Consider the following 11,669-nt stretch of genomic DNA (forward strand, 5'->3'; position numbering starts at 1 on the left):
AAGCAGACTAAATTCAGCCGCCGCGGTGGCTCAGTGGCTATGGTGCTCGGCTGCTGGCCCGAAAGACGCGGGTTCAATCCCGGTCGCGGCGGCTGAATTTCTTTGGAGGAGAAATTCGAGGCCCGTGTACTGTGCGATGTCAGTGCACGTTAAAGAACCCCAGGTGGTCGAAATTTACGGAGCCCTCCACTACGGCGTCTCTCATAGCCTTAGTCGCTTTGGGACGTTAAACCCCATAAACCAACCAACCAGACTAAATTCAACAAGCTATGTGGCTACAGGTCCAAAACGCCTATAGGTTCGTTCGAAGAGCATTCAGTAAGCTAAAGCTTTAGAGGTGATGCTATGTCTATACAGCCTTAGGCACCAACCTACAACCATGCTTCTATGTCACCTCTCTACATACCTCGGTGAATTTCCTCTGTACTAGTTTTAAGCCATGTTTGCGTGGAAGCTTTACTGTTTCTATATGCATTGGTGAGCTCGTAACGCACAAACGTCAGCTATTTCGTTATCGGCTATGCCGACATGGTTCGGTAGCCAGCATAATTTTATGTCTTGTTATGTACTGCCTCCTTTGTACCACTATTGATAATCCAGGTGGTGAGAGCTACCTGGCAGAAATTGATTGGCGTTAAAATAGACTAATGACTGTATGTCTGCACAGATATCTTTTATATTTTCCACAGATGTTACTATTTCTGTAACCTACTGTTCAGCAGCGCGACTAACTCTTCTGTCTCTTCTATAAAACAATTAGGTGACCACATTTCCAGCTATTTGAAGTGCTTCCTCAGTTTATAAATGTTACCAACGATGATTTGCACTTTAAGCTTTCTTCGATCTCACCTAGCTCATGCTTATTCTCCTGTAAATGAACGAAACAAATACTATATCCAATCCTTTTGAGGCCCGAACATGAGTACGCCTGTGTGATAAGTGACCTGCATCATCCTAATCGAATCAGTGGTCGCCGCGGTGGCTCACTGGTTATGGCACTTGACTGCTGGCCCGAAAGACGTGGGTTCAATCCCGGCTGTGGTGGTTGATTTTCGATAGAGGCAGAAATCTTATAATCCCAATAATTCCAATAATCAAATCACTACAATCGAATCGATTCAAAACCATGCCGCCAGATTGAAATTTTCTGACTAGTGTTACTAACCTAAATGTTAAAGCCGGTATCGCCAGGCTAAAATTGTGCCGCGAAATGTCTAGGCCCCGCCTATTTCATAAAGTTTCTATCATCCCTTACGTCATCCTTCACTCCAGTGCGAGTTATTTCAAAAACTGATATTGCATAACTGTTCTGTTAAACTATGTGCAGTCTCCCCTAATGCAAAAGCCCCGCAGCTCCGAGTGTGAGTTACTATAAATAAATTAAGAAGATGAATAAATACGACACCCTGAGATGCACCTAAGATTTGGAGCCATTCAGATCCAGTAACCTCTGAGATCACATCTGATATTAGACCTGAGATTAAATCACTTGCAGAGTACCCGTTTCCAGGGGATATCGAATGGCGATTTCCAAACAAGAACACACGAGTAGCAAACCTTTCAACGACAAGGAGCATTAGCTCAGTGCGTATACAATTCTGGACAAATTTTTGGGCGGGAAACCATTTATGAACGAATTTTTTTCATATAATGTCAGATTTCACGATAACAATATATCTGTGTGGATCACCCGACCGCAGTCTATTAACATTTATTAACATTATAAAAGTCTATTAACGCTAATTATATGGAAGTTTTTGCTATCATAAAGAGCCTACCCCATTTGGTTTTCGATGGCAGTCTTAACTGTTCGATGGAATAGATGGAAACGTTTCAAAAGAAAGATATTGCTACATATCGGAAGGCTGGACCATTACCTTCAATATGTCCATAACAGTACCTTGCAATTTTCTAATATTCAGCCTCCATGGTGGCGCAGTGGTTATGGTGCTCGGCTGCTGAACCGAAAGACATGGGTTCGATCCAGGCCGCGTTGGTCGAATTTCGGTGCAGACGAATTTCTAGAGGCCTGTGTACTGTGCAATGTTATCGGACGTTAAAGAACTCCAGGTGGTCCAAATTTCCGGAGCCCTTCACTACGACATCCCTCATAGCCTGAGTCACTTTGGGACGTTAAACCTCCCAAAACCATCCAATAGTCAAAATCTTTGTCCAAGAATGCTGGACACGTTTACATGTTGAGTGCAAGGGGATGCTTCGGGCAAAAACTAGTTCTCTCAAGGTAATGAAAAGCGACCCCCTACAATTCTCCCCGCTTTGTTTCTTGCTTAAGTGCATTCGGAGTCTTGGAGCATCAGCACCCGCTTACGCAGTGGCTTCGGAAAAGGAATCCGGATGCCCACCCAGCCTAGCGCGTTGCTGATATTGAGAGAACGATAACAATTTTCGTGTTGGTTTGATGATGCAGAGGTGATGACATCATCGGTTTTGTTATGTCGCTAACCCCGAATACAGGGACTACCTTTGATCCCTGCAGTAAATTCCACAGCAGCTTATTCTCGCACACGAAACAACATTCAGTCAATTTTTTTCGACTTGGATCTGGGAAAAACTTTCACCCCTCAGTGAACCTCACGAACTATCAATGAAGACAACACAGATAAGCTTATGAGTCACATGTGTACAGTCGGAGCGGATGTGCACCATGATGGATGGAAACTTTAAGCATAATTTTCAATGTCTTGCACTCGGCGTGAGTATAGACAGCCGTGATGAAACACTATACCGCGTGCTTAGAACATCTTAGGTGCAACAGCCGGTAGGGTGCATAGTTTAATGTACGGTAAAGGCGGAAGCTGCATATCTGCGGTGGCAGGGTTATGTAGTCATCTAGACATCTGCTGGTAATTGGTCATTTGCTTAAAGTGGAATGACATCACCTATTCGCTTAACTCCTGAAAAAGCAGCAAACTCACCCCAGAACATCAGAGTTATCTGTTGAATTCCATGGTTGCCACCAAACACTCAGCTGCGTAGCACCGCATCAAGAGAAACGGAATCCCAGAAGAGTTCCTATGTTATACTGCTAGCCGCCGTAGACCTTCAAAACTTCAAATTGTTCCAGCGCCCTCTCAAGACTGGATTGAAATTTCAGCCACCTCTTGTTTACATGTCGAAGAAAGACATTTTCTTGTATGCTAGGGTGCTACTTCTGGTCAACAAGTATTGCTGATCGAACAGCATGCTTGAAATAGTAGTATGAACTGTTACTAGAAGCTCAACGGATATATTCCTGGTAATAATGGATACACAGACCAGTATAGGCGCCTGTATAAGGTTTTTTTTTCTCTGTCTAGTTCTGAGCGTTGTCTTCAAGCTCTGGACTACGTAGCACACGAGTTCTCGCCTCTCAGGGACAGACGATACAGTCACTCAGGAGAACAGAATGAAGTTGTCCCGACAATTAAGGACAAAAAGCACATGGTATCTGAACAAACAGAGCAGAGCTAGCGTAGCTAAAAAACCTCACAAGCTCGCTTATTACGACTTTATGGAACGAGCGAAAGAAAGTCGAGGTTCTGATTGCAGTACGAATCAGAAACACACCACAGCTGCATTTATAGATGTCTGTGTGGATTGGAAAGCCTTCTTTTACGTGGATTTCGTTTTGTATGTCCGCATCTTTAAGGGCCGCTTTCAAAGAAAAAGCTCTTAGTATGCTGCGCACGCCCGCTCTTCCATCACAATGCCTATCCAGATAAAAAGAGAACGAAAGTGGTTGTTCACTTGCACACGCAAATGCAAGGGATTCTTCGCAAGATTCTAGCCCCTGCCGGGGCCGAATATGGCTGGGCAGGAACAAGTCAGCGCAGCAGCCTAGCAAAAGTCACCACAGGGTTCCGTCTGGTATTTCGTTGCCCATGAAACGCTGGCAGGATTGATTCCTAAAAATAGAATCGCACGAAAGAAACGGAGCTCCCAAGTGGTGCGAACTCCTAGGAAGGGGGTGGCCGGCTATTTTTGGCTATGGAGACGTTGAATGCTTGGCGCTCAGCTTTTGAACGCTTCACCAGTCGTACATATCAGCCCACCCATGGCGTAGTGGTGGCAACTGCACGAATAATGTGTTTCTGGTGCCGTTTTTGCCGCGAGCAGAATAACTTTTCTTTAATTTTGTACCGTTACACTCCTTGAGGGCCATGCAATGGAAATCTCCACAGTGGTTCTAAGGATAATGAGCCTCGGCAGGTGGAAAGTAAATACCTATTTATCCAGAATATGCTATATAGACTAACAACCAGTCTCCTGAATTATTTGGGGCTACGCCCCAACGTCTGTAGCCCTAAGCTTGCAGTTACGTGAGACTGGCGTCCGGATACCGTCCTCACGGTATCTATGCCGTTGGCGGGATTTTCCGCCGTGAGAATAATTTTCCCACGAACCATAACTTGTCGTAGCACTCTTGAGTTTGCTCATATTGCCGTTATTCCATAAGATGTTTTGAGCCTCGGAAAATTACAATCACATCTAACAAGTGCTATCGTGGTCATCGAAGTTTTACTAGGTGTATTGAGGCTTAACGTCCCAAAGCAACTTAGGCTATGAGGGACGCCGTAGTGAAGGGCTCCGGAAATTTCGACCACCTGGGTTTCTTTAACGTGCACTGACATCGCACAGTACACTGGCCTCCAGAATTTCGCCTCCATCGAAATTCGGACGCCGCGGCCGGGATCAAAGCCGCGTCGTTCGGGTCAGCAGCCGAGCGCCGTAACCACTGAGCCACCGCGGCGGGGCAGGTCATCGAAGTGAACATGACACTAAGTGCTCATGCGCTAAGTGCTCAGCACTGCTCGAAATTACGCCAAACTCTCTTTGCTGAAGAAGGCCGCGTCTTCCTATTTTATGCAATGCTACGGCACAAAGTACACAAGAGGCGCATATACTTTCGTTCCCACAGCGCCAAGACTAAGCATTGTTGTCTCTATAAAAGTGCCCTAGAACCTCGTTGTAACAACTCTCGCTTCATTGGCCGCGTTCCTGTAACGATCCTCGTAAACGTCTGGGCAGGTCCCGCATCCAAAGCGCTGACAGTTTTCCTGGGGTTACGAAGAGGACCACTGGACACTGGACAGGGAGGGAAAATAGCAACAGCTGCACTAAACCAGTTCTTGAGTTATGGAAACAGTTGAAGATACCCGGTACCTACTGCTAGACGATCGTAATAAACTCATGCTATTCCTCAAGACAGCTATCGTTCTGCACATCTCAAGAACCGGACCAGGCCCGATTCTCCACAACCCGATATTCCCAAGCAAAATACCCAACCACTACCCTCACCCTCATCGTGCACTTCACATGCGAGTTAGGCTATGCCCGCTGACTAATACTAGGAGCGAGAAAGGACTCAAGCACTATCTGAAACCTTTTAACCTCCTATGATCTTCCCCAGGCTGCACACCGACGAAACTTGTCTTAGGATTGCACACTTTCATTTAGGTTCGCAACAAACCTGAAATTGACCTCTCCGACCATAGAGTTTCTTACTATTACCTGGAGGGAAAGCTGGCAGCCCGTCTATGGGAGTTTGCATGGCGACCCCTCGAGGCCACTTCAGCCACCATGGGCGCTCAAAGCATCATGGGGCGGTGAGCTACTTGTTGCGGAACTGCAACTTTTGGCCAAAAAATAATAGAAAAATTAAGCTGTTTGATAACTACAAACGTCCTAATATTCAATATCTTGTCTAATGATTACAACAAAAGAGCAGAAAAGCATTTAAGTGCAAAGTTTGCCCAAAATAAGAGATGACTAGCTTTCCTATTGGCCAAGTGATGAACACTAAAAAAACTAATATTGCGTAATTAACAAGCGCACTTTTAAAAGTAAATATGTTTTTAAAAAAATGTTGTTGCTTAGATACTTTAAGAGGTTTTTTAATGACATTTCGGAAGAGTAAAACCTTTTATTGGCGTCGTGTGTCGTCGCGTTTTCACTACTATGGCTTTTGCACACTGCGTTCGCGCGAAAGTGGTCTGCGCACACACGGACAGCGTTTTTGGAATGAAACATCTTAGTAATAACACTCAATGTTCCCGAAAAACTACGACTGTTCCGCAACAAGTAGCTCACCGCCCCATGATGCTTTGAGCGTCCATGGTGGCGGAAGTGCAGCGCCGCCAGCTTTCCCTCTAGGTAATAGTAAGAAACTCTATGTCTGCGGAAAAACGGCGAAATTGAAATAGAAGCCACTTAAGCTTCCTTTCACAAAAGCTTACCCTCTATGCTAGGATTCGAGAGCTCGCTGGGACGTCTCAGCGAATGAACGACTTTCCAAGAGGGATGAACGCGTGGTTAGACAGACGCATGAATGCACGCAGCATAGCTGCACACACGTACGCACACAACTAGATTTTATTTTTGTACCAGTCAATAAATTATTCCGCGTGTTATGAGCGCAGTAAGTTTGGGAACGCCTGCACCTCGTCCATATTTCCCCTTTTTAGAGCACTTGAACGTAAACTCCCTTTTATTTACTTATTTCAAGTTACCCTCTTTGCCCAGAGGGTATTAAAGAGGGGGAGAAGGGGCAGAAAGTTGATATATAACTCAATTTTGAGACCACTGCTAGCGCGCGCTGCTCTTCTCAGTTGAGAGCAGTGTTGATAATGGTCGTTTTTAGCGCGAAGCTAGGGAATTATAATAACCCAGTCGCCACGCCAGCCAGATGACTCCTCGGTGTCTTTCCAAACAGCCATTCATGGCGGGGCCTTCAAAGTGAACACGATCATGCACTTCCCAATTTTATTTGTTTAGAACACTCGCGGTTAACTGTCTCACTAAGGGCGCTCCGGCATCGGCGGGGCCCGCTGGACTCACCTGCGGCCGGCCATATCTCTGCGGGGATCTCGACGCCGCCCACAGCTGCGTGTAGTTTCCCAAAAAATGCAAACAGAGACAAAAATACACAAGTTCAAAAATAGAAAAATTGACAACATAAATTATCATGCCAAGCAAGAAGAAACAATGCAGTAGCTACACAAGCCAAGAATATAGAAAAACAGAAGGGTTTGCTTGAGCCCGGGGAAAAGAATAACGCGCCCATCAACAACTTCATGTTACAAAAAAAATCGAGCTCACAGATTATGGAATCTTCACCGGCAGTGCCTCCGGAAACATGACGATACGGGGAAGATGACGTAGGATCCGACGTATGTACATTGCTCCTCTAGCTTAAATCGGGTAAACTGGAAATATTTCGCTTGCGGTATACCTAGTCGACATGGTGAGAGAAAATCTTTGCTCTGAAGAGACCATGAGAACAGGTCTCGAACGAGCCCACTTGACAGCGACGGCTGCGATTCCCCTATTACTGTGTCTTAATAAAGCTAAGTGTTTCCCAGACGACTTTGCACCTCACTGCGGTTAACACAATTTTGACCAGAGGATAGTTAGAGAGAGAGTGAGAGAGACGAATAAACTAGAACATTTATTAAGGCGGAAACCTTTATTTAATGCCTCATCGTTGGAAGCAGGAGTTGTCGACAGAATTGTCACGCTTTTCTAATGGTCGTGATGTCACAGAGCGCGAATTTCAAACGGGGCCAATCGTACTTTGGCTAGTAACCATGCAACCAATTAAAGGGATGGTATAGTGATGCTCCAAGTAAGTGGGACTGAGTTTAAATAATTAGTTAATTAACCAATTAGCCTAGTTAATGTTTCTAGTGAGACGAGGTAAATAAATAAAACTGAGTAGCAAATTTGCCGAGTTGGGGAATCGAACCAGGATCTCCGGAGTGTGAGACGAGCACGCTAACCACTCCGCCATCACAGCTCGATGGTTTGGATTGAACAAAAGCTCGTCTAGTGAGCACAGTGTGTTCGTTCACTCCCATCTTCCTCCATTTCCTTACGGCGAGGTTCAGGTGTCCACCGAGATATGCGAGAGAGAGATACATTACCTTTCCTCAAAAAAAAAATTACCAACGAGCAAGGCGTAGAGTCGAACCGGCGATGGCGTTCTGTGGACTCTCTGGCAGCTTTGCAAGACTCTGTTGCGTTCCACTTTTAGAGGCGAAACATAACATCTTAATCACACATCAGTGATACAAGCAGCAACACCGCGCTTAATGCTTCCGCCTCACCGCACTTTAGGTCAACCAAGTGCCCCTCTGAATTTTGTATTGTATTGTATTGGGTTTCATGGCTCATAAACAACTCGGACCGTCATGCACCAAACACATGGTATAATTTCTTTCAAATACTGGGTGTCCTCTGTGACAGTCCTTGTCCGGACAAGTGGAGCTGAAGAAATCAGATAAAGACCTTTTCAGGCCTGAGAAAACATTTGGTGATGGCTCAAAGACTAGAGCGGCATACGGCACCCCAGCGTGCAAAAACGTGCTTCGGGTGTCCTCACAGGAGCCCCTCTACAACGCCATCAGCTTACCGTCTCGCTTTCCAGGTCCCTCGTCTGATCTCGTAGGGATGCTCGTGAGGACTGGTCGCGGTTCTTCCATTGGAAGCCATGAGCATTCGCCCAGGGCTGCTTATTCGTGCAAATACAGAGCCTGCATCAGAAACAGCCCTGCTGTTTGTAAGACTGTTTGTAAACCTCTAATCTGCCCACCCTTTTCTCTACCACAGCCTCATCAAAAATGTCTCAGAGTTCTAGTTTTCTAGTTTAAAGCAAGAGGCATGTGTACAACCAGTTTAAGGAGGATCCTCCCCCACCCCCCCACACCCTCCTCCACCTTCACTGCGCTCGAGATAATCTCTCGAGTAAATAGCGGGCATCAAATGAGTGTACAGACTCACCGCTATCCTTTAAAGACTGTCGCCTGTCAAAGACACCACTGTTATTCCCAAGGTAGCAGTAGAATGACTAGGCTTTCGGAAATCCTAAACAGTTTTTTAACAATGTTTTAGGCAAAGGTCTTATTCAATGCATTTCATGTGCTGCAAAGGTGAATTCACTGATGGAAGAGCGACTGGGTGCGAAACGGTGACTGCTAGACGACAGGCAGGAACAAGCAATTCATTGAGGGTACTGGCAAGAAGAACTTGATTATAGGCCTACAGGTAGAAACAAGGAATTGACACTATTTCTGTCTTGCAATACTGCACTACCCTGAAACAGTTAAGACTAGGGCAGAGCTTTCAAGCCTGCTCTTTCTCGTGCCTTGGCGACAAAATCTTTTAGAATGTATGCGCTCAGCTCACAGTGTGTTGGTTGGTTGGTTTATGGGGTTTAACGTCCCAAAGCGACTAAGGCTATGAGAGACGCCGTAGTGGAGGGCTCCGGAAATTTCGACCACCTGGGGTTCTTTAACGTGCACTGACATCGCACAGTACACGGGCCTCGAATTTCTCCTCCAAAGAAATGCAACCGCCGCGGCCGGGATCGAACCCGCGTCTTTCGGGCCAGCAGCCGAGCACCATAGCCACTGAGCCACCGCGGCGGCTACTCTCACAGTGTGTGCCTTCCATCCTTTCGGTCTGTTACCGCCAATGTCTGGTTGCTTTTAAAATTTTTTAGGAAGTTGCAGAGAAATTTCATTATTAGTAGGTAGAGATCTCGATTGCACTTTTCCTGCTTAAATAAAGATTTGCATTGACCGCATAGACGTTCAAGCCGATGTGTTGTCCTGGCAGCACTACTAGTGTTTTCAAGTCGGCGAAATGCTTCCAGATTTTAACAAATCTTCCAATGTAGAGAAATCATGCCTAATATTACAGATTTAACAGACTTCCTCGATCAATTGCTCAGCTGGGTACCTCAGGTGAACATATTGTGCGCACACAAAAACAGCTAGGTCATGGACATTCTACTAGACATTCGCTTCGCTGGGAAAAGCTGCAGTAATCTACACGAAGATATAGCCGCATACTCACCCATGAAGTAAAGGCCTGGGCGCACTGCGAACTGCCCTCTTCCTTTGTACATGTTCAAAGAAGCGCCGTTCCTGTAGAAGAGTCACATTTTTATGTTGCATCAAAGAATAGCGCCGCTATATTCAACGACACTAACATGGCTTTCCTTATTAATAACACCGAATGCTATTCGTGCTTTTGTATTCTTACAAAGGTGCTAGAAGACAACACGAGTTAAAACCAGCAGGTGCGCAAGCAATGGTAGGCGTGTACCAAACAGCACGAGGTCTTCATGACTTGCTATCTAAAGAATCAAGAATACATCCTCAGGGAACCTGCAGGAGCCAGCTTCACCACGTGATCCCAGGCGGCACATTAGAAGGAGCACCTAATCTTGCGCCTACATGTCTGTACGACACCAGTGCGTTTACCAAGAACTACGTACCCAAGAACACTATAGCTCTAAAAATTACACACTAGAATGAGGACGTGGGCAACCTGGCGCGGTTTAATACTGAAGGCACAGCGCACGGAAGACAGGACTAAGGAAGGGACAAACACAGCGCTGACTTGCGACTAAAATGCTTTATTGCTCGCACGCAATAAATAGGCGAAAAAGGAGCACAATCAGCAGATACGGCATCAGTGATAGCGCAACTAGGTTCCTTCAAGCAATGCACCAACTTGCCCAACAAGAAGTTCTTCTAAACAACAAACAAAGCACACAATCGCACCCTACACTAGCGTACTTAACTGCTAAGATAGTCAATTTCTTTTTGTGTTAGCGTGATGGAAGGCTTGCTGACGCAATTGTCAAGACCGCGGTGAGTTAAAAGAGCTTCAACTATTTCCCGCGTACGTTGGTCCTTATTTTTATACACTATTGTAGTACGGTTGAAAAAAGGGGTGCATTTACAAGAAAGCCAATGTAGAGCCAAATTGCTTTTGGGGGGTGGTTTTAGGGAGCGTTTATGCTCACTTAGGCGATCATTTAGGCAGCGCCCTGTCTGGCCAATATAACACCGCCCACAGGATAGCTCAATCTTATACACAACATTTTTACGGCACTACACATATGGTGATTCGTGATTTTTTTCACATTCGGCCGGTGGAGGTCCTTCGCGGTTGACGGTCTTACACAAGCGCTGCAGCTTGTTAAGGGCAGAAAAGAGGACTCTGACCCCGGCTTTTCCGGCAATTCTTTTCAGGCTATGTGACACCTTGTGCACATAAGGTATCACCGCGAAGTTTCGGTTTTCTGCAACAAGGGAACTGGTTCTTTTCGTCCTGAATTCAGCAAGAATCTTCTCCGCTACAGCGCGCAGGATGTGGTCTGGAAAGCCGGCCTTCTTCAACCTCAAGATCTGGCGTCTGAAGCTGGATTGCATTTGATGAGAGCATGACCTGGAAATGGCATTTTTTAAGGCTGCTGTCACGACGCCTCGTTTCACTATTTTTGAATGAGAGGATGAGTATGATAAAATCCCTTTTTGTGCTCGGGGTGCGTAGCGCCAGCATACCCCTTCGTCGCACATCATTATCTGTAGGTCTAGAAAGCGAATGCCGTCATGATCCGGAACTTCCATCGTTAGTTTTCACGTGCTTTCAAGGTCGAGGCCGAGAATTGCTTTGGTGCCTCTCGTCTTGCCATCAAGAACGAGGTGCTTCAGTTGTATCATTGCGTCCTGCGTGGACAATTGTGGGCGGAATCCTATGATGGATGGTGGATATGCCCCTTTGTGCTCCAAGTGGGTTTGCCAGCGGTTAAGCAATGCGTGCTCCATGGTCTTGCCGACGCAGGACGTCAGCGATATGGGGCGAAGGTTTTCGAGGCT

Source organism: Amblyomma mixtum, chromosome 4, assembly GCF_055824585.1.
Source record: "Amblyomma mixtum isolate Tamu chromosome 4, ASM5582458v1, whole genome shotgun sequence".
NCBI lineage: Eukaryota > Metazoa > Arthropoda > Arachnida > Ixodida > Ixodidae > Amblyomma > Amblyomma mixtum.